The sequence below is a fragment of the Mustela lutreola genome, chromosome 5 (assembly GCF_030435805.1).
Source record: "Mustela lutreola isolate mMusLut2 chromosome 5, mMusLut2.pri, whole genome shotgun sequence".
Lineage (NCBI taxonomy): Eukaryota > Metazoa > Chordata > Mammalia > Carnivora > Mustelidae > Mustela > Mustela lutreola.
In genome coordinates, this window is record NC_081294.1 from 73809425 (window position 1) to 73832504 (window position 23080).

Here is a 23080-nt window from a genome sequence, read left to right on the forward strand (position 1 = left end):
CAGAGCCCTGGTGTCAGCTCCCATCCCCAGGCAGAGCTGTCTGGGTATGTTTGGGGCTGCCACTGTGGCAAATAGTCAATGTCCTGTCCCAGAGAGAAGCCATTAGCATTCACGAGCCTGATGGGTCCTCGAAATGCTCCTGGTGTTTCCCTTCCACTCCAGCCTTTACATGGACATGCTGGAGCCTCCCACGTACATACCTAGCTGTGGCCCCAGGGCTCTGTTCTGACTGCCTGTGGCAAGGACCCACTTGAAAGTCCCATGGGCACCTGGAACTCCCTCCTCTGGGTTTCTCAGCCCCAGCAGTGACCTCATTCCCAAGTCACCAAGCAGCAGTCAACCTGGGCCCTACTTCTCTGCCCATCTTCACAGTGCCCAGCCATGAGCCAAGCTCTGTTGAACCCACCTCGTAACTTCTCGGGCCTCTTCTCTTCTCTTCGGCCTCCCTGCCTTGATTCAGCTCTCTCTCCTCACCTATCATCCTCAGCTCCAGGCTCTCTCCATGGAGGCCAGAGGATGTGTGTCCCCCCTGCACGTTCCCCGTCGCCCTGAGCTGGCCACAAACAGCATCCTTCGCCTGTTTCTGAGGCACTGCTTCCTGCCACCCTGACTTCCTGCCCTGCGATGCAGGGTCCAGAATAACTCCCCCGCCTCTGACGCCTTTTGTGCTCTTTCCGACCCACTGCGCTGGCGCTCATGCCATTCCTGTCCTCAGACCCGACCGCTGACTGGCATCACTTGCTGCTCCCTGTTTCCGAAGCTCACCTTCTGGAATGTATCGGTGCACCTGCCTCCCCTGCTGGACTGCACTGCAAGTGTCACTCTGCTGAGAGGAGAACATCTTCACACCTAACTTTTGGTCAGGCTCCTGATAACACAGCCCCACGTCTTCATCCCCCAGGGCTGACCCTGCAGCTCCTGCTCCTCACCCCTCCCCATGTTCTTTCCGCATTTCTAACTGTAGGTCCCCAAGCTGCAGCCACAGCTCGGAGAGATTCTGGCGAAGCCATGCAGCCTCTGACATCCAGTGATACGTGCTAACTTTAAAAATATCTTTCAGAAAATCGCCTTGTAGCAGGGCAGTCTCCAGATAAATCCGCAAGTCTGCCCAGTTCATTCCACTCTTCAGGGGTCTGTGGAGACATGGGCGGCCATGGCCAGGCACCCCTATGGGGAGAGAGTGGCTGTGATGGACGTGGACATTGAGCACTAGGGTTAATGACAAATTCCAAAGTCAGACTGGCTTCATTCGGGTTGTGGCTCTGCTCCTTCCTGCCTATGTGTCCTTGGGCATGTGACATAATGTCACCCTCAGAGCTTATCTTACCATCAAGCGGGGATGAAGACAGAATGGACGCCGAGCAGTTGGTGGGAGAACAGAACAAAAACATGCATATACAGGGCCTGATAAGCACTGATGGAGTGAGTGCTCAGGACAGTCAATAAAAATAACAACAACGTGTATAATTTGAAAAGAGGCCGCCTCCTGGAAAGATGATGTGGGCTATTCATACTGGCAAGGATGGCACCAGCTGCTCTAACAAACAAGCCCCTACAGCTTGTTTCTCCCTCGTGAAAGTCCAAAGTGGGTTTCCATGATTGGCTGGTGCTACTGCACATGAGTCATAGGCCCAGACCCCTCCCATCCCTCACAGCGCAATTCTCAGGGTTACCACAGAAGGGGAAAGGGCATGGAGGATAATGCATGGAGGCCCTCAAGGGCCACGCCTGAGGGGGAAGGGGGTATACCACTACTAACCATGATTCACTGACTGGAACTTGGTCATACAGTCTCACCTAACCCCAAGAGCAGCTGAGAAATGTCCTTTAGCTATCCAGTGAGCAGAGCAAACAGCCAGCTCCATCACACAACAAACCTAGGTAAAAATTGACCATGAAACCAGGGTGTGAGCAGCCAGCCAAAGCCCGTTGGGTCCTATGTGACCAATGTCCTGCATCCAGCCTCGTCTGAGAGTTGGATGGTCCCCTGTGACAGAAAAAGTGGCTTCTAACACACTTGGCTTCTCAAGGCACTGATGTTGCTCAAAAGAGAAACAGCTCTACTATCTTGTCAAACCGACAAAACTGTGTGCTTCCTTCCTGGACTAATCATCCAGGAGGGCACCCCATTCAAGAAACTGGAAGTCCTCACCCCTAGAGAGGGCCCCCATGTGCTTTGACGATGGTTACATGGCTTCAGGCAACCTTGGCATTCATTCATCATGGCACATTATCTTAGCTGGGTCTTTTTTGACTGGAAATGAAGGTTCTGTGGTTGATCCTGAAGGGATCTCTGTGGTCTTTACCTCTGCAACCCCTCTGACTACAAGTCAATCACAATAGACGCAAACCTTGCTTGCAGAAGCCCAAAGCTTACCCAGAGTCACACAGTGGTGGAGAACGGCTGTATGGAGAAGTTAGCCAGGCTTGAGTGAGCGGCAAGTCTCTGACCACAGGCCTCCCACAAACCGAGATGGGACAGGGCATGTGATCTCTCCTCATGGCACAGGACTAGGAAGAAGGCTGGCTGTGAAACCAACCTCCTCGACCTTAGCAGTTGCTACACTGTATCATCAACGCCAGTTCCCTTGTCTGTTGTGAAGGGATACACCAGTGGGCTCTGCTTACCAGGCCCCCAACAATCTGTGATCTGGTAGGTTCTAAAATACTGGCTGGATGGTGACTGATCAGTTGGCATTTACAGTAGATGGGGTGCTCTTGACAAAGATGAGGACAGCATTTCCAAAGGTCATAGGCCACAGGACTCAGAGACATGGCAAGCGGGACATCAGTCAGGCACCTTCAGTGAGACCATTCATGGACACATACCTGGCCAGTCCCTGTGGGAACTCATATCCTCAAAATTCTGGGAGCTCGTGGAGTCACCTTAGGGATTCCCAGGAAGGGAATACCACAACTGCACCAACAGCTAAAGTGGGAGCCACGAAGGGGCCTTCCCACTCCCTGATAATTCTATGGTTCCTGCCTCCTCTCTTGCCATGAGACTAGCTCGGTAAAAGATGAAAGAGACCAGAGGGAAATACTTAGCTTCCGCGCATCTGTAAATGACTGACCTCCGCTAAGGCTACAGCATAGACAACTCTTTATCAGGGCACTTACAAAACCACTGTAACCAGCGGTTGTGAAGTCTTTTATTATCCAAGCAATGAAATTCGTGCATATTGATCCCAAATGAAATATTGACCAGAACTGCTGGGGAGCTGCTAGTCAAACGGCCCTACTTCCAGCACCCGAGGATGGAGGAATCTGAGCAATCAGTGGTTCAAGTCACTGCTGCCGAGAGGACCGCACCATCCACTCCCTGCAGCTGGATAAATGCCCACGAGTCCGCATGCATTTGTCACTTCCCATCAACTCCAATCTTGACAGCCAACCTGAGGCCCTTAATTGTGAAGCGTGGGACACTAATCCTGTTGACGGCATTCTCTTCCATTTACTCCCATCATACCAGATGATTAACAGTGTCACTGCTGTCATGTCCCCAGAGGCACAAGGATCTACTCCACAACTATCACTCACAGAGCCGGGCTTCAGAAACAGCCCTCTGATTGGCCGAGAAGAGAGACTTGCTCTGGTACACTAGCCAATCAGAAGAAACATCTCTCTCCATTCATAAAACACTACATCATCAAGTGAGCTGGATGATTAAAGGGCTTACGGTCCACCTTCAGTGAGCCAAGGGATTACAAACAAGGAGAGAAGGACAAACTGGGATAATAAATAAATCCTAAACTGCAAATTTTGTTCCAGCACATGTATCTTTCTTGTGTGTCAGGTTTTTGTAGTGGGGTTAAAAACAGAAGCCAAACACAAGTATTATTTAGGAAAGAGTTTCCAGAAGGCTAGTCTGGAATTAAAACTTCACCTAAGCCCCCAAGCTTGTGATCTGCGCTAAAGGAATTGCACTAACTTTCAATAGCAAGGCACTGTCTCCCTGCTTCAAGAAGAAACTTTCCTTCCCACCTCCTCTCCCTTTTAAAGGTTTGTGCCATATTTAAGATAGCCATTTCAATGGAAGACTATCAAAGGAAAAGTTTAATGTGAGCTTCAATAGAGAAGGACCCTGGTTGGATGTGGTTGGCATCTAGAAGCCATTCAGTATTTGCTGAATGGTTGAAGTATTCCCAGTAAGAATAAAGAACATCTAGCCACGTCTCTCTCCTGCTCAGAGCCTTTGATGGTTTCTTCTAGCTTTACCTGACTCCCTCTAGGATTCAGCCATTCTGAGCCCCTGGCAGTTCCCTCATATGACCTCTATTCTCACTGTTCTAAGACTCAACACATGGGGCTCCCCAGGCCTCAAACACTTATCCACATCTGCCTTCCTCTGCCCAGTCAATTCCTACTTGGCTTTTCTATACCCAGGAAGGGCTTGCCCCTGCTTATGTCACTGTTCTGGGGACTACCATGAGAGTTACTGTGGCCTTCTGCACCAACCTTACAACAGCCACTTGCCTATCTTCTCTTTGCATTACCTTCCCAATGATGAGGACTGGGCATCTCTTGATCATGCTCCTGACCCCAGCGCCTGACTCAGAGGTGATTCTCAGGAATTATTTATTGAAAGACAGTTAGATATGAATCTGGAAGGCTTGATCCAAGCAAACAAACTATACAACTCTTCAGAACCCACTTAGGCTCTCTTGTAAGAGCTGGGATGGCCTCCAATGTGCTTCTAGAACTATAGAATGTGGGGGAGGACCCACAGGATTGGCATGGGCCTCCCAAACCCTGCTGCTTCCCAGCATATGTGCCAAGAACGGAGCTGTGAAAAACCTAACATGAACCCAAAGACACAATCCAACAAAAAGCAGAAGCTGCTGTAATTCTGATCAATAACATATATAGGTTCTTACTGTGTTTTGACAGCTTGGGGTTTGCACTTTGGTTTATTTTAATAAATCACCTTGAAATGACCAGGGACAGCATTAGCTCTGAACATATTAGAGGCAGGTCCCAGAGTGCAGAATACATGTACTCCAAGCCTCTCTATGGGAAAAGGATAAGGGGTCTCGGAGTTCTACTGTCACCAGGACCAGAAGAAATGGCAGACAAAGATGTCCCACTCCCTGCCCCTGGTCCCTTGGGTACGGACCACGCCAGTGACTTGGGGCTGTGTGTTAGAGTGTCACAAGTGGTAGTCCAGACCACTCCTCATTCTAAAGACCCTACCTCAAGTAATTTTCGCTTAAACTCTTCCCTCCTTCTTAATACCTTCATCTAGCTATCAGCATTGGTAGGCTAAAACAAAGTAACAGAATGAAGAGATTTCCTGCTCTCCTCCTAAAACTAGAGGGGGGAAGAATTTAAAGACTCAAGGGTCTTCTGGTTTGGGTTGGCTTTTGGTTTTTTTTTTTTTTTAAGAAAAAATTTAAATTTTTAAAGCAAATCTATCCCCACTGGAGAGGCTTTTGTGCAAGACTGGGATGACACTGTCCGACTCTAGTCCATTTGTACAAGGGGTCTAATTTCCAGTTGCAGGCATAAGGTGGGCATTTCAGAGTCAATAAGTGCTCTGAGGGCACCTGCAGCAGGTGGATTCCACCTAACTTACACCTAGAGTCTCCCATTCAAACTTAAAGCTCTTTGAAACTCCCCTAGTCTGCTGAGCAGGAAGCCTGGGACAAGGTACTTTGCCCCCTCTTTAACCGTAAAACCTCAAAACCACAAAGGTGGAAGAAAGAGAAGCCAGCAGGAAGGCCCCTCTAATTGTCTATTTTTATATGCTGTTTATTGGATCATTAAAATCTTACAAGGATTTCATGGTAATTGTAATTGCTGAATTCAAAGTTTGCCTTAGCTGTTTGTACAGATGTTTCTCGCTTTCAAACTGTGCAGTATTTTCCCTAACATCTTGTCTGAAAGTATCTTCCAATCTACTGACCAGATCCCTGAGCGATCCGTGGTCCCAGGAGTGGAGGCGGGGCGCGCCACTCCGCACACCTGTTGTCAGGTGACACCGTCCGCAGCATCCAGTGCTCTCACCTCCCCACCCCTCCCCACCCCCAGCGAGTCCCTACCCTCCCGGCCTTCTCCACCCTGGGAGCCTACAGCCTTCCGGAGTTACCTTTTAAAAAAAACTCCCAGCCACGAAGCAAACAAAAGGCCGATCAGAAGATGAACGAGGGCAACCGGGGTGGGGGGTGGGGTGGGGGGGAGGAGTGTTCCCGCGTTCCCTCTCCAGCCACTCCCTGGACAACCCCCTCCCGGGCCCTGCCTGGCTCTGATCCCACGAGTGTATCCCCCCAGCCGCCAACCCTCCCCTCTGCGCAGAGACCGAGCCAGACGCCTACACCGCCGCCACCTGGCTCTCGGGCCTGACTTATTGTGCAGGGGGCCGGCAACTCGCGGGCCGGCGGGGGCCTCACCAAGTACAACTCCGCGCACCGCAGCTCCCGGCCGCCCAGGCCCAGGCTGGCCGGCCAGCGCCGCGGGGCCTCCGCGGGCCTCGGGCTCAGCCCGCTCGCGCGCCCCGGGAAGGGTCGCCGGGAGAGGGGCCAGCACTGTTGCCTTCCCACAAAAGCGCCCAGGCGCGGGCAGGAGGACGCGGTTTGGAGAGAAGTTGGCTTCCGGGTTTGCTGTTTGAACAAAACCAGAGAGAATCCCGCGCGGCCCGGCAGGGCCTGGGAGGGCGCCGAGCGCGCGCGAGGCCCCGCATGGGCCACGACGCGGAGCGTGGCGACCCGAGCCCGGCGGAGCGCCGCCCGTGCGCGCCAGGCTCGGCCGCTCCCGGGTCCCCGCGGCCGGAAGAGCGGCGACCGGACCGGGCGGCGGGGACCAGGCGCGCGGCGAGGGGGCCCGCGCGGCACTTACGGGGCGGCTCGGCGGCGGCGGCGGCAGCAGCTAGGTGTCCGGCCCGTGCCCTCTCGGCCGCTCGCGCCTTTTCTTTCCGCGCTTCCTCGCTGGCCCGCCCGCCCGCCTCCTCGCTTCCCGCCCGCGCGCCGCGCGCTCGCCCCCTCCGCCCGGCTCCGCTGCCGAGTGAACTGGAACCAGTCGCCGCGGCCCCGGGATTCCCACAATGCACAGCGCGCCGCTCGTCACATCCCATGCCGCCCCGCGCGTCCGGCCACCCCTCCCGCGCCACCCGGGCGCCCCGGCCTTGACCCCGGTCCCGCGGCTGCGCGCGCCGCGGCCTCCGCGCTCTGTCGCCGGCACGTCGGCCGGTCTGTCCGCAGGCCGCCCCGAGGCCCCGCCGACAACCCGGCTGGAGACTGGACGCCGGACGCAGGGCCGAGCCCCGGGCGTGCCCTGAGCACAGTGCTGGGAAAGGCTCCGGTCCCCAGCAGAGAAGTTTCTCCCGCGCGCCTCCCAGCCTCTGTGTCTCCAGCGACACTTCCTTAGCACCTACTGTGTGCCTGAGCACGACACTGTAGCAAACTCAACCCTAGAAGCTTTCCCGTTAGTCCGGGGAAGGGGAGGCATAACTGCTGTTACCAGCCAGCAGTGTACACCGCCCGCACACCTCAGAACTTGCAGCTGTCTTTTGGTGCAAGGCCCCGCCGAGCCCTCTTTGGCTCCCTTGGGCTTCTTTACAGTGACCCCCGGAAGTTGGACCTGCTTTGTCCATGGAAGCGATTAACTACTTTGAGTCATCCAACCTTCACTATTGGACCCAAATGGATCTACTGCCTTCAAAAGTGATTATCACACACACACACATTTTTTTTTTTTTTTTAACCGCAGACAAGCAGAAAGAGAAGCAACCACTACAAAGCCCATCTATATAGTCCTAAGTTGGTTTCTTGCTCGAAGGCGTTAGTGCCCCATCCAAGGTACCTAAATAGGGCCTTTTCTCTGCTTCCTTCCCTTTCTTGGCCAAATCGCGATGGTGGAAGCCACCTCGGCACCCAGCTGTGGACCGAATTTAAATAATAATACACACCCGCCAGGAAGAATGTGAAGTTTAGTGTATCTTGCCGAAGGTGATGGGAAGAGATTAGAGAATTAATTCAAAACCACTCCCGGATTTCAGGCTGTAGAGGTAGCAGCAGTGGTAACCTCCTCCCCTCGATGTGCTGCTTTCACATCACATCTTAAAAATTTGCAAAGCGGGCGCTCCTGGGTGGCTCAGTAGATTAAACCTCCAACTCTTGATTTGGGCTCAGGTCATGATGTCAGGGTCCTGAGATGGAACCCTGCTTTGTGGGCTCTGGATTGGGTATGGAGCCTGCTTAAGAGTCTTTCCCTCTAAGTCTGTTCCCCACCCCGGAGTTCGCTCGCTCTCTCCTAAAATAAATAAATAAATAAATTAATTAATTAAAATAAAAATTGAGATATAAAACTGACATATAACAATGTGTAAATTTAAGGAATGGGTTGACTAGATACATTTATATGTTGCAATATGATTACCACTTCTATTACATCACCTAATTACTTCTTTCTGTAGTCAAAACATACTAGTCCTTGACCACCTCACAGACACTTCTGCCTCAGGGCCTTTGCACTTCCTCTTCTTCATCTTGGAACACTTTCTCCTTTCCCCATCTGCATGGCTTACTCCCTCAGGTCTTTGCTTAAATGTCACCCACTCAGGGAGGTCTTCTCTAAAATTTGAAATGCCACCCCATCTTACACTCTGCCCCTTGCCTGCCTTATTTTTCTTCATGGCAGTTACACTATCTGACAGGTCAACTCTTTAGCCTCTTGTCTTTATTTCCCTACTAGATTTCAAACTCCCAGAGGTCAAGGATTTTTGCCTGTTTTTTTAACTGCTTAATCTTCATCACCCACATTGGTGTGTGGCACAAAGTATGGCCTCAGTACTTAATTGGATTACTGAATACATAAATGGCTTGTAGTGAATACTGTTTTGCAATTTTTTTTCATTTAAAAAATTTTTCAACCCTGAAATCATGACCTGAGCTGAAATCAAGAGTCAGACAATCGACTGAGCCACTTAGGTGCCCCATATCTCAATTTTTTAAAAAAGAGAATAATGAGTGCAGAGTTGGAGTGAAATGAGTGAAGGGGCGAGTAACAACAGATGAAACTGGAGAAATGATGATTCTTTGGGCTCCCCATAAAAGCATTAAGGATGTGTGAGACTCCCTCAGGGAAGCTACAGATGGGTGTCAGGGAAGGTGCAGAGACTGCCTCCCTTGTCCTTTTGTCCTTCCCGGGGTCCTTGGGCAGGCCCCTCGGTTTTGCAGAGGTCAGGCAACAGGTGAGGTTTCTGTGGGCCGCAACAAGTCAGAAGGATACCAGACTTTGTTTATTCAATCAACAAACACTTGCTGAGCAACTACTTTGTGCCAGGTCCATGCCGGTGTGTTGCCACGCTTTCCAGACCCTGGTCCAAAATGTAGGAGGTACTCCTGGAAACCTTAACAAGAGGCAACACTGCAGCTGAAGGGAAGGCCAGGCCTGTGTGAAGAGGGGGAGGCTCCTATAGCCTGCTGGTGTCCTGGCAGCAGACAGACTTGGGGGTTTTTCTTCCCCGGGTCCACAGCTATGGCCAAGGTCAGACACAGAAGATGACTGTCTAACAGATGCCAGTCTGCAACCCTAGGAGGCCAAGAAGTAATTCAGAAGTAATTCTGCAACCCTAGGTGGCCAAGAACCATCCACCCCAGCATCGGCTCTGTCTTAGTGAAGAGCATGTATATCCCATAATTTGACCCTCACCATAGGCAGGCTCTTTCTCATACATTTCTGTTCCCATTTTACAGATAAGGACAATATACATTTGGAGGGGGGGGCAAGAAATCTGCCTGAGATCACAGAGAGGACAGGCAGTGAGGTTCAAATCCAGGTTCATCCAGAACCTGAGGTTTTGTAACTTGCACCTGAAGCATACTTCTTAGGGGTTGGTTTCCTCTCGGTGCTCATCCAGGCTTCCATGCCCCCTCCCAGGGCAGAGTGGGTTTTTTGTCCCCACTCAGTCCCACACCACCATCCATGAGTTAGAGTCTATACCCCACCCCCAAGAGGTAATCTCAGCCATCTCATCCCCAATACTTCTCTACAGTGCACTGTTCTCGTAGAACTCACCAGCAATATTGTTCCCCACAGCTGTTCAGGCAGAGGCCCTCTCTCTTTCTCTCTCCAGAAAGCTCCACCTTCTCTCTCTTTCTCTTCTCTCCTCCTTATTTCATATGCCTTGTTCTTTCACCTCCTCGGTGACCTGTCCCCTCACCTAATCTGGCTTGGGGGTTTCACCAGCTTTTTTTTCCCTCCAATTGCAAAAGAAATGCATGTCTGCAATGTGGAACTTGGAAAATCAAAATGCACAAAATATGAAAATCTCCTTAGTATCCCACTGGCAGAGAACCACCACTCTTCTTCCAGCTCTTGTATCCGTATCCACTTGATAGTAAATATATTTGGATTTCCACTGCATTTACTCCTTGTCACCAGCTTTTCAAGCTTAATGGTCTTTTTTGATCATTTTACCAGGTAGTTATTCTACAATAGCAGCTCTCAAACTATTTGGATTTAAAACCCTTTTATCCTCTTAAAACATAGCGAGGACTTTAAAGAGATTTTGTTTATGTAGGTTGTATCTATCAAAATTTGCTGTATTAGAAATCAAAACAGGACAATTTTTAATATTTATTAATTTATTCATTTTTAAATATACAAAAATATATGATTATTTGTATGAAAAACTATTATATGCTCTAAACAAAAAAAGGAATGAGTAGCATTGTTTTGCAATTTTGCACATTTTTTTACTGTCTGATTTAATAGACAATAACTAGATTCTGATAGTCCCTGTATTTAATCAGCTACCACATGTATTGAAGTATTCTAAAAAAAGAAAAAAAAAAATCCAGCCATAGACAGATACGTATTTGGGGGGAAAAGCAGAGGATTTTAGGGGCACCTGGGTGGCTCAGTCGTTAGGTGTCTGCCTTCAGCTCAGGTCATGATCCCAGGGTCTTGGGATCGAGTCCTGCATCAGACTCTCTGCTCAGCAGGGAGCCAGCTTCCCTCTCTCTCTCTGCCTGGCGCTCTGCCTACTTGTGATCTGTCTGTCAAATAAATAAATAAATCTTTAAAAAAAAAAAGAAAAAGAAAAAGAAAAGCAGAGGATTTTAATAGCCTCCTAAGATTCTTTTGCATGTTCTTCTTTGATATTACACCAAAATCAAGAAGCAGTAGTTTCTTAAAGGTTAATTGCAATGCAGAATCTAAAACTGAACAATAAACTCGGTAACATAAAAGTCCATTAATCTGTCTTATACCTTGAATGGATGTTTTAGCCATGCATGATTTAGTAAAGTCATACCTTGGTCATTTAGAAAATAGTTGTTTCAACGGGGTTATATAGCTCTTCTTATCTTCCAAATATGAGCACCTTTCATTGTACAATATCAGAAAATCACATTCCTTTTTAAAAAAAAAAAAAAAGGTTTTATTTATTTATTTGACACATGAGAGATCACATGCAGGCAGAGAGAGAGGGGCAAGCAGTATCCCTTCTGAGCAGAGAGCCTGATGCGGGGCTCGATCCCAGGACCCTGAGATCATGACCTGAGCCGAAGGCAGAGGCTTAATCCACTGAGCAACCCAGGCACCCCAGAAAATTACATTCCTTAATAGCAACAGTTTTCTGATACCATCAAAAGACTCTAAAGTATTGTTAAGTTGTAAAGCGTATAGCAGCAAAGTACAAGTATCCCAAAATTGTAATTTTTGCTTGAAAGTTCAAATTTATCATTGGCAACATAATGTTAGTTACTTTCCTTGAAGTGACAGGTTCATTTCATGCATTTTCAAGAAAATGCCTACCGTATACGCAAGACTGTATTATGATCTCTGTGGGTGTTGGGCATTTTGCATTCATTGGACCCTTCCTCTGTTAAAACAAAACATAAACCAAAAACTTAAAAAAAAAAAAACCCTCCATTGATATAAATACAAATATATTAACGCTAGATATTTAAATTGTGCCTTATGGAGAATTCGGCCCTGCACATAACCAGGTCTGAACAAACATAGTTTGCCAGTCAGGCCCAACTTCTCCAACAGGAACATTGCTAAGGCTCACAGGACTTTATGGGTCCACAGAAAAATTTTCTTTTAAAATCAGAAAAAAGAAAAATCAAGTTAATTCTTTTAGATAGAAGAAAAAATATTTTGATTAATAATATTAATTTATCTCTCTTATAGCAGTGTGGTCATAAAATGTAATTTTTATATCTTCTATACAGAGAAAAGGATTCACAAAGGCAAAAGTGTTCCAGGCCCATGAAAATATAAACAGAACCCTGTGGTTGGTCAGTCATTGTTTCAAGTACAAATGATGTTTGGCGGGGCGCTTGGGTGGCTCAGTCGTTAAGCGTCTGCCTTCAGCTCAGATCATAATCCAAGGGTCTCGAGATCAAGCCCCGCATTGGGCTCCCTGCCCAGCGGGAAGCCTGCTTCTCCTCTCCTACTTCCCCTGTTTGTGTTCCCTCTCTCGTTCTCTCTGTCAAATAAATGAATAAAATCTTTAAAAAAAAATGTTTCATGTTAAAAACAGCTAGGTTAGCTCACAACTCTATCACACAAAGACTCTTTCTCAAGGCAACCGTGTTGGTTTGTAAGATAGTAAAAGTGTTTTATCCACACTTCTCACTTGGTCACCTAGAATGTTTAGAAATGTATTCGAAAGGATCACGATTCAACTAATACTTTTTATTGCCTCATCAAGGACGTTCTTAAGTGAAACTTTTTTTTTTCTTTTCCTGCAAGTGCTTGGCAATAAAGAACGAAACGATTATCAGTGCAGTTCGGCTCCCTTGCCGATTTCTACTAAGTCACCAACAGTTCTACCCCCCACCGTGTTTGCATTATTGGTGCAAAGATCAAGGCTGTGAAATGTCTAAATAACGTCTTAGTATTATCATGAGAAACTTTGACTTTGCGGACCCCCTAGGAAGGGTGTCAGTGACCTTCAGGGCCCTGCGGACCCCATTTTCTGAACCACTGTTCCAAACATCCTGGGGTTGTTCCATCAACCATTTAACCCCTTTCCTTACTGTCCCCCCCCCCACCCCCGCCAGGGTGTTTCTAACTCTATTACAAAGACACAATGAATCCCCTTAGAGATACACCTGTCCTGCACATCTGACGGCTGAGGATAAGTTCTCACAAGCCGACTGCTGCATCAAGGAAATCGTAGCTTGGAGCTTTAACACAGGGAGCCCAATGGCCCTCCAGGGAAGGTGGGATAGGATGTCCTAGTGCGCAGGCCTGAACAGTCTTGCATTGCCCAGGGCCTCTTTGCCCCACTCTGAATGTTCTCCAAGACCTCTGATGATCTGAGGGTCAAACAGTGAGGGTCACTCTTTCCCTTGGTTTCCCCTTGATCTTGTTTGTGGAAGGCCAGCCAGGGAGTCTCCAGTTCATTCCTAAGGAGTTTTTTTTGTTTTTTGGTTTGTTGTTGTTGTTGTTTGTTTGTTTGTTTAAGATTTTTTATTTATTTATTTGACAGACAGAGATCACAAGTAGGCAGAGAGGCAGGCAGAGAGACTGGAGGAAGCAGGCTCCCCGCTGAGCAGAGAGCCAGATGCGGGGCTTGATCCCAGGATTCTAGGATCATGACCTGAGCTGTAGGCAGAGGCTTTAACCCACTGAGCCACCCAGGGCGCCCCCATTCCTAAGGTTTTGTTCAACACATATCACGCTAAGGACAGTGTGTGTGTGCGCTCGAGGGAGTTGGGTGGGGCGGCATCCCCAGAAAGAAAACCTCTGGCAAACCCTCCCCCACCGTCGCCTGCCCCGCAAACGGACAGATGGGCTCTTTTCCATTGAACAGGTGTATTTGTCATCTCTGCTGGCTGGAGCCTTTCTTCCTTGCTCGATTACTTCTGAGATAAGTCCTCTCTTTGATCTGCTGTCGGCGGCAACATCTGACACTTTCCCTTGTTTGCAGCAACCCACACCCCATCTCATCTTTGTTAAGCATTTAATGTCCTTCTCCAAGAGGGGTACAGGTGAACGTTTACCCTCGGTGATGCTATTGCAAAGGGGCTGAGGGAAACCATTGTAGGGTGTACATCAGAAGGAAGAAGGGCTATATTCCCTCTTTCTGGGCATCTCTAGATTTAATATAGTTTCCTTGAAGTTGGTGCTGAATTGAAAATGCAATGTGAAAAATTTAGGCAACCTGTAAGAGCGGTGGTCTTCCAAGTGCAGCCTATGGACCCCCGAGGAGTATGTGAGACATTTTAACAGCATCTGCACATCACAAGTACTTCCATAATAGCACTAAGACCCTGGGGTGCCTTGGTGGCTCAGTCGGTTAAGTTTCTGCTTTTGGCTCAGGTAGTGATCCCAGAATCCTGGGATTGAGCCCCATATCGGGCTCCCTGCCCACTTCTCCCTCTCCCTCTGGCCCTCTAGCCTTCTCCCCCTCTCTCTCACATAAATAAATAAAACTTTAAACAAAAATTAATGCTAAGGCTTTACTTGCCTTTTCCACCATGCTGTCTTTGCACTGATGATTAAAAGAAAAAATTTGTGGGTCAACTATTGGCACCTCGGTTGCATCCAGGCAGTGGCCCCAAATTGCTAGCAGTCGTGGGAGTCTTCAACACACACACACACACACATGCATGCAGTGAGCTCATTTCACTTATTTAAAAATCTCCCAAAAGAAGCAGATTTAAACATTTTTGTAACTGCCACCATGATTTGACAGCTTCCCAATACTTAAAAACTTTCTGATGAGATTGATGATGGTATTGACAAGTATGATTTTCTGATATTGTATAGTAAAATCTGCACACATTTGGAAAGGTCTTATATATCTGCTATATGAGAGTACAACTTAGTGAATTAGCATTTTCCAAATGACTAATGTATGATACTACAGCATCATGAGTAGGTTAAAAAGAAAATCCACTCAAAGCACAATGTCACAGAGTATGAACAGCTCACTGATGTTTTAATAATCTATGCAACTTTAAGAAACTACCACTTGTAAAGTTTGGGTACAGAATTTAGAGAATGACTGCACAATTATTGGAAAGGTTATTATAATACTCCTCCTTTGACTACATAAAAAATAAAATAAAACTTCCACATGGAAAAAGCCAACATAAAATCAAAAGATAAATGACACACTGAAAGAAAATATTGGGAAAATTTAACACAGGTTTAAAAGTATTGTTCCTGCCTTAATCTGTCTGGGCTGCCATAAGAAAATGCCATCGACTGGGGGTCTTAAAAAATAGAATTTTCTCCAAGCTCTAGAGGCTGTCAAATCCAAGGTCAAGGCTCTGGTTCAGTTCAGTTTCTCTTCCAAAGCAAAGTGACTTGTCCTCACATGACCTTTCCTCTGTGTGCCTGTGCTGGGGGTGAGGGTGAGGGCAAGGGTGCAGATGGGGGTTAGGGGTTCTCTCTGGTCTCCTATTGGATTAGGGCTCCATCCTTCTGATCTCATTCAATGTCCATTACCTCCTAAAGGCCCTATTCCCAAATATATTCACAATGAGGATTAGGGCTTTGATATGAACTGTGAGTGAACATAATTCAGTCCCTAGAGGTCATATATATCAGATATATATGACCCATATATATGTGTATATATATCTCTTGTGAAAATTGTGGGGGAGGGGCACCTGGGTGGCTCAGTGGGTTAAGCCTCTGCCTTTGGCTCAGGTTATGATCCCGGGGTCCTGGGATCGAGCCCCACATCGGGCTCTCTGCTGGGCGGGGAGTCTGCTTCCCCCTCTTTCTCTGCGGGCCTCTTTGCCTACTTGTGATCTATCTGTCATATAAATAGATAAAAATATTAAAAGAAAAAGAAAATTGTGGGGGAAATTAAAACTATTGAAAAAGTGCTCAGAAGTTGGGAATAATTAATAAAAATATATAAAAATGGTTCTTACAATATGAAAAGATGTTCAACTTCACTCATAAGGAAGTGCTTATAAAACTATATCAAGGTATCGCAAAAGTTCAAAAGCTGGAAACGGTGCTCTGTCAGCAGAGCTGTAGGAAACAGGCTCTCATATATTCCTGGTAGGGATACAAAGTGCCACAGCTCTACGGAGGGGACCTCCACGTTATTTGATAAGCTATCTCTGAGTTTACCCCTAACCAAGCAATACTGCTTGTAGATTTTACTCTGAAAATACACCCCAGTGACAGGAAAATACAAACCCACAGGATTATTCATTGCTTCATTATTTGTAATTGCAAAATATTGCAAACACTTACATATCCAAGCGTAGGAGATAGGATGTGTTTACACACATATGTGTGATACAACGTGTATACACAGTAAGGACTACACACGGTAAAAATGAGTGATGAAGATCTTTATGAACTGATTATGGAGTGATTTCCAGGAGATAACATTAAGTGAAAAATGCGGAGGATGAACATATATGGGATGCTGTGTTTTATGTAGGAATATAAGGAAAAGAAGAACACATACATATTCTCTCTACAGAGGACAATGCGGGGGGTTGGGGTAGGGTAAACCAGAAAACACTGAGGACAGTGACCTATAAAGGGTGAGGGACAGAAAGAAAAAGATACAGAACTATTTCTCTGAGTATATTGTTTTGCATACCTCTGGTTTTCGGAAGCAGGTTAGTGCTCTACACATTCAAAAACTAGCCTTTCATCTGTACTAACAGACAGGGAGAAAATTTTTAGAACTGAAGTCAGACTAAAACCAATGAACCCAAGCACATCTCTGGTGAATGTCATAACCCTCCTGAGGGCAAGGATAAAGAAGTAATCTGCTTTATTTTTTAATATAGTATTTGCTACTTTCAGTTGGTGATGAGAAAGGGCATCAGGGAACAATTACAAACAAATCCTGAACCACTTTTACTGATTTTGTTTTTCGTAGTGGCATGGGAAAATCAATTCTAAGACATCTCTAGGTCTATTATGGTTTTAGCAAATGAGTAAATATTGTTATTAGGAGTCCGATTATCAGTAGGGAAGAAGGGACACATATATATATGGAATGGAGGAGGGGTGTCTGCATGGCTCAGGACTTTGAGGGACCAACTCTTGCTTTCAGCTTGGCTCATGGTCTTAGGGGATGGAGCTCTGTGTCAGGCTCCAGGCTTCAACAGCTCTGGCTTCAGCTGGGGGTCCGCTTGGGATTCTCTCCCTCTGCCTCTAAAATAAATAAACGAATGTTTAGAAAATATGGAATGGAGGAAGGTAAGATGGAGCTGTGTGAGAGTGAACTGGGGTTGGAGGTGTGAACTCACTTCTAAAAATACCAAAATATGAAACTTGGTCCATTAAGCATGACTCTTGGTTTCAGCGTGGGTCATGATTTCAGGGTTCCGAGATCGAGCCCCTTCTCAGACTCCTCGCTCAGGGCAGAGTTTCCTTGTTTCTCTTCCTCTGCACCTCCCCCTCCTCTCTCTCTCTCTCTGGAATAAATAAACAAAATCTTATTTTAAAAAATTAAAAAATAAAATACACATAAATGTGTATGTATCTGTGTGTGCATACATGTATATGTATATGTGTGTGTGTGTATGTGTACATACATTCATATGTTTCCTAGCTCTGGCTGCTGAAAGGGCCAAGAAGCAAAGACCTCCCTTGCAGCAATTAGCACATCTAGGACCCTACTTCCTACTAAAAGAAGGCAGAGCTTCTTGGAGAAATGCCTGAGCCTAAAGCTGGAACAGAAAGTATACAAGATGAGGCTGAGATATCTTATTAAGCCGGAAAGTAAGAAAAATACACACACACACACACACACACACACACACGAAGGGGTCAAGTCACAAAAGCAAAACAGCCAGTTAGAAAAGCACCCATGAGGCCAAATCTGGGACAATGTGAGCGATTCTTGAGTTCATACTGAAAATAAAAAGATCTCATAATACACATATGCACACCTATGCATATATACTTATATATAACACGTATGTTTAAAAATACATACTTACAAAGATGAGGGGAAGAAGTTCTCCTGCTTTAGTAGAATACTGAAATAACAAGCAAACGTTGAGAGAAGGTTGGAGTTGGAAAATCAGCATTTCACAACCGTGATTATAAAGATTGGTTTTGGCAAACACTCTCAGTGGATACTATATTAGTTTCTGATTACTGTTACAACAAATTGCCACATATTACAAGATGTGTCCTTGACATTTTACCAACAATTTGTTTTTTTCTATCTTCCCAATAATAACACGATCCTAGACTATTTTCACCTAGAATACTTTAGCTCTCAACTTCTCATTATTCTCATAAATCTCCTACATATATTTTAAACTCCACTCCATTTCTAGGATTACTTTGTATGGTTTTATGCATTGATGTTTACCCACATATTTATCCTTCGTGATGCTCTTCATTCTCCCCTGCCTATCTGTGTTACCACGTGGGTCGTTTTTATTTTTCCCGAAAGGTCTGCCATTCGTGCTGGCAACCACTTCTCTGCTTTTTCTACTTGAAAGAAGTCTCAAAACCTTATTGCGGCTTCATTAACAAGAAATTCCATTATGGGAAAATTCAAACATTTACAAAGTAAGGAGAGTGTAACGAAGTCCCGCAGACAATTATCAAATTTGGCCATTCTTGCATCTTCTCCCAACCACACTTCACCTTGATGGTCATGATGATGATGATGATTTTTTTTTTTTTAATGAGGAATTTTGCACAACGGTCTTCAATGTTTTTTCTTTAAAAATAAGAAAAGAGAGACCCATGGGTAGCACAGTCGGTTAAGCATCTGACTCTTGATTTCGGCTCAGGTCATGATCTCAGGGTTGTGAGATTGAACCCGTATGGAGCTCTATACTCAGCACAGAGTCTGCTTGTCCCTTGCCCTCTGCCCTCCCACACCAGATGTATAAAGATAGATATAGATATAGATATAAATAAAGACGGCGTGGCTACAGAGAAAACGGTATTAAAGGAAATGCACAGGAAGGAAAACTTTCATTAATCATAGAAAGCACGAGCCTGACAGCTTGACTTGTCAGTGCTTCTCAGAAGATGGAACGTGCAAACCAGAATGACTGTTTTGTCTAGATTGGTTGGAAAAGGGGGCAAAGGCCACCTGATGCTTCAGAATCTCTCGTACAAAATCAAACATGGAAGAATCCAAATCTCTAAAAGTAAGTATCAGGATATGTAGAAAGACAAGTGTTTCGACAAGCAAAATGTGTTTTCTGTTGGTGAAATTAGTTGTTTTTCCTCAGCTGCTTCTTTCTGGTGTAGACGAATCTGACTGTTTTCTAAGGAAGGAAGTTAGGAGGTACAATTTCAACGGCTGTGTAGAATACTCCACTCCGATCAGATGTAATCTGGGAACTCAGAGCTCTTGACTTGAAGTTTTGGTTGGTGTAGATGTCCAGTTTACACCAATTTTTAAAAGATGGGCAGTGGGGTGTGGCCTGACCCAACAATTGATGAGGATAATAATTTTTAATAGTTCTTTTATTTTAAGGTAGGTAAAATGTATGTATATGGAGGTACACACATTTTACCTGTGTCATTGTGACAAATGGATATCTCACAGATTATCTCCTTTATCACAATCACAACAGTTTTATCACCCTTGAGTTTCTTCCCAGTGAATCTCTACCCCCAGAAACAACTAACGTTTCAATGTTTTTTCACCTCACATTGGTTTTGCCTGTCTTAGAACTTCATACAAAGGAATTATTGAGTATACCACTTTCATGCTCCATTGTTTTTGTTCCTGGATCAATACATTTTACTGTGTGGGCTAATACTTCATGAATTTTTATTGTTGAATAGCAATCAGTACATTGTATAAATGTATCACGACTTGTTTATTCATTCTCCTATGAATGGATGTTTGGTTTGGCAGGTTTTTTGTGAGTAAAGGTGTGATGAGCATTTTTTAATAAGCTGGGTCACAAACATGTTTTATATCTCTTGAGTAAACCCCTCAGATTGGAATTGTTGGGTTCAAATGTAAGTGTACATTTAACATGCAAAAAAGTTGGTGGAGTTTTTCCAAAACAGTTGTACCTTTTTTTGTGCCTGCCAGCAACAGAAGAATTTTCATTGCTCCCCACCCTTGCTACTTTCCATTCAAATATTTCTTTTGTGAAATGTCTGTCAAGTCTTTTGCTTGTTTTTGTGGGACTGTTCGTTCTTTTAACTGTTAAGTCATATATATATTTGTGTATATATTCTGGACACTATTTCTTATATATCTTGCAAATATTTTCTTCCAGTCTGTGGCTTGCCCGCTTATTTTATTTATAGTCTTTTGATGAACAGATGTTTTTACTTTCAATAAATTCCATTTTATCAATGATTTCTTTTATAGGTTTGTCTTTCCAGTTTTATCTAAGAAATCTTTGGCCCCAGAGTATGAGGATATTTTCCTGAATATCTTTATGGTTTTAGCTTTTATGTTTAGGTCTACTATCTGTGGCAAATTAAATTGATGTCTAGTGTAAGGTGGGGAAGTAAAGCTTTGCTTTCCCTCATCTGGACCTTCAGTAGTTCCATTGCCAGTTGATGAGAAAATGTGTTTGGTTTGTTTTGGCATCTTTACTGAAAATGAATTGACCATATATACATCTTTCAATAGGAATGTATATCCTGCAGTCATTTGTGGAAAGATCGCTCCTCAGTGAAATCTTACTTCCTGTAATTGCCTCTGTAGTTCTCTGAAACTTTTGAATATATGATTTTTATAAGTTCTCTGAATTTTCTAGGTTTTCTCAGTGGGGGCATTGCCTTGCCACGAACTACCTCATTTACCTGGAGGGGGAACTCTTTGAGCTGAATTTGCTGTCATTATTCTAACTTCCTGCGCACAGATGCTCTTTCCTTTCATCACTTACGTGATTTTCAGGGTACAGATTTTCGTCTAAGCCCAGACTGACCATATTCCACAGTGTCTCAGCCAGCTCGGGTGGCTATAAGAAAATTCCATAAATGTGGGTGGTTTAGACAACAAACATTTACTGTTTATAGTTCTGGAAGCTGGGAATTCCAAGATCAAGGTGCTAGGTAAGGACTTGTTTCCTGGTCTGCGCATAGCCACCTTCTTGCTCTAGCTTCACATGGTAGAGAGAGAGAGAGGAGTCTGGTCCCTTCCTCTTCTCAGAAGGACATTATTCTCATCATGGGAATCCCACCAGAGTCACCTCAACTAAATCTAATGACTTCCGAAGGGTCCCTCTTCCGAATGCTGTCCCATTGGAGATTAGTGTTCCAACATAGGAATATGGGGGGAGGATCAAGTCCTCCATTCCATTGCACACAAGTTTTAGCGGGTTGTGTCTTCAATGCTATTGAGTAGGTTTCTCCTCTCTATTGAGATTTCTTCTTTGATCTGTGACTTATTTACAAGTACATCACTTACTCTCTGAATAGTCAACTGTTCTTCTAGTAATTTTACTGTTCCTGATTTCTAACTTAACTCCACTGTGGTTGGAGACTATCTTCTGTAGGATTTCGGTTCTGTGACATTTCTTGAGATTTGCCTATGACTCCATGTGTGTTCAATTTGGGCCAATGGTCAAGTGCCCTTGAAAAGAACATATATTCATTCTCTCATGTTGGGAGGTAGTAGTCTATGTATGTTAGTTAGATCAACATTTTTTATTGTATAGTTTAATTCTGTTCAGTCCTTACTTATTTTATTCTGCTCGTTCTGTTACCAAGAGAAGTGTATTGCTGCCTCCCACTATAGTTGTACGTTTGTCTCTTTCCCTTTTAGTTTTTTCAAGTTTTGCTTTTTATATTTTGAGCCTCTTTTGTGAAGTGTCTACAGATTTGGAATTGTTACATATTTCCAGCTGATTGACCCTTTTAATATACACGATCCTTCTTTATCTCTAGTAATGCTCTGTTTTAAAGTCCACTGAGCTACACCAGCATCCTTTTGATTACTGTTTGAATTGAATCTCTTCCATCCCATTACTTTTATTTTCAGATTTTTATTTTATGTCATTTTATTATCATTTAATTTAAATTTTTGTAGGATCCACACCCAACATGGGGCTTGAATTCATGACTTTAGACCAAGAGTCACACATTCTACTGACAGAGCCAGGCGGGACCCCCCATCCCATTAATTTTTAATAATGCTGTATCCTTCTAGTAAAAGTGTATATTTAAAGTAGCACTTGGTTAATGCTGTTTCTAAGTATGCTCTTAGACATCTGATTTTTCATCATTTATACTTAATGTTACAACTGATATTTGGGGCTAAGCATTGCAATTTACCATTTATTTTCTATTTGTCCCACCTCTTTAAGTTCCACTTCCTTTCTTACTCTCTTTTGTATCATATACTTTTATTATTCTGTTTTTTCTCTGTTAGTTTTGAGTTCCATATTCAACAGCTATTCTGTTAGTGATGAACCTAGAGATTATAATACGCATTTCTTATTTATTAAAATCCAGTATAAATGAATATTTTTACAATTTCCTGGACAATACTAGGATTTTAGAACTTTTTAACTTCACTTATCTCCTTCCTCCTGCTTTTTCTGCTATCGCTGTCTGTACCTAATAAAATATAATTATGTGTGTTTATGTTTATTAATATTTAATATGTGTATGATTTAATTACAAGCAATGTTAAATACATATTTACAATCCCACAAGACATTATTATGGGTGTTTTCAAAGTGAAAATTCATTTGGTTTAAACTACTTGTTTTAAAAAAAAAAAAAGGAAAAAAGAAACTATTGTTTACTCTTTTTTTAAAATACAATTTTGTGTTAGTTTTAGGGTGACAGAAAAGTTGCAAAGATAGTGAAGAAAGTTCCACATACTTTGCACCCATTTCCCCTATTATTAAGGGTTTACATGACCGTGGGGGCATTTACGACCAAAGAGCCCACACGGGTACGTGACTCTTCCCTAAACTCTGTACTTAGTTTGGATTTCATTAGTTTTACCCTAACATACGTTTTCTGTTCCAGGGAATCACTTCGTGTTCAGTCATTTTGTCTCCTCCTGCTCTGGTCTGTTACGGGCTCCGATTTTCCCTGACTTTGAGGTGAGTGCTGAGGAGCACTGGTGTTCTTCGGGGCTCAGAGTGCCCTTCCCTGCACATGTGCATGTGTTCCCTTCTGCTCCACCTCATTTCCCTTTTTCCCTCACTCCAGACTCCCTGCAAGTGCCTTTCTTAGT

The 23080-nt window shown here is 44.7% G+C and overlaps 1 protein-coding gene across 5 annotated transcripts in view; it reads right to left on the reverse strand.

Moving 5' to 3' along the window:
- LOC131832064 (core histone macro-H2A.1) overlaps nt 1-7008 on the reverse strand; it is a 74118-nt gene extending 67110 nt beyond the window's left edge. For 2 of the 5 annotated variants that reach the window (XM_059174625.1, XM_059174621.1), the window contains exon 1: nt 6835-7007. The gene's annotated coding sequence lies outside the window, so the exon portion shown is untranslated. Of the gene's footprint in view, nt 1-6389; nt 6408-6834 lie in introns of those variants that run through there. The other 3 variants (XM_059174624.1, XM_059174623.1, XM_059174622.1) reach the window with 3 other exon arrangements.
- Between the last annotated feature and the right edge of the window lie 16072 nt (nt 7009-23080).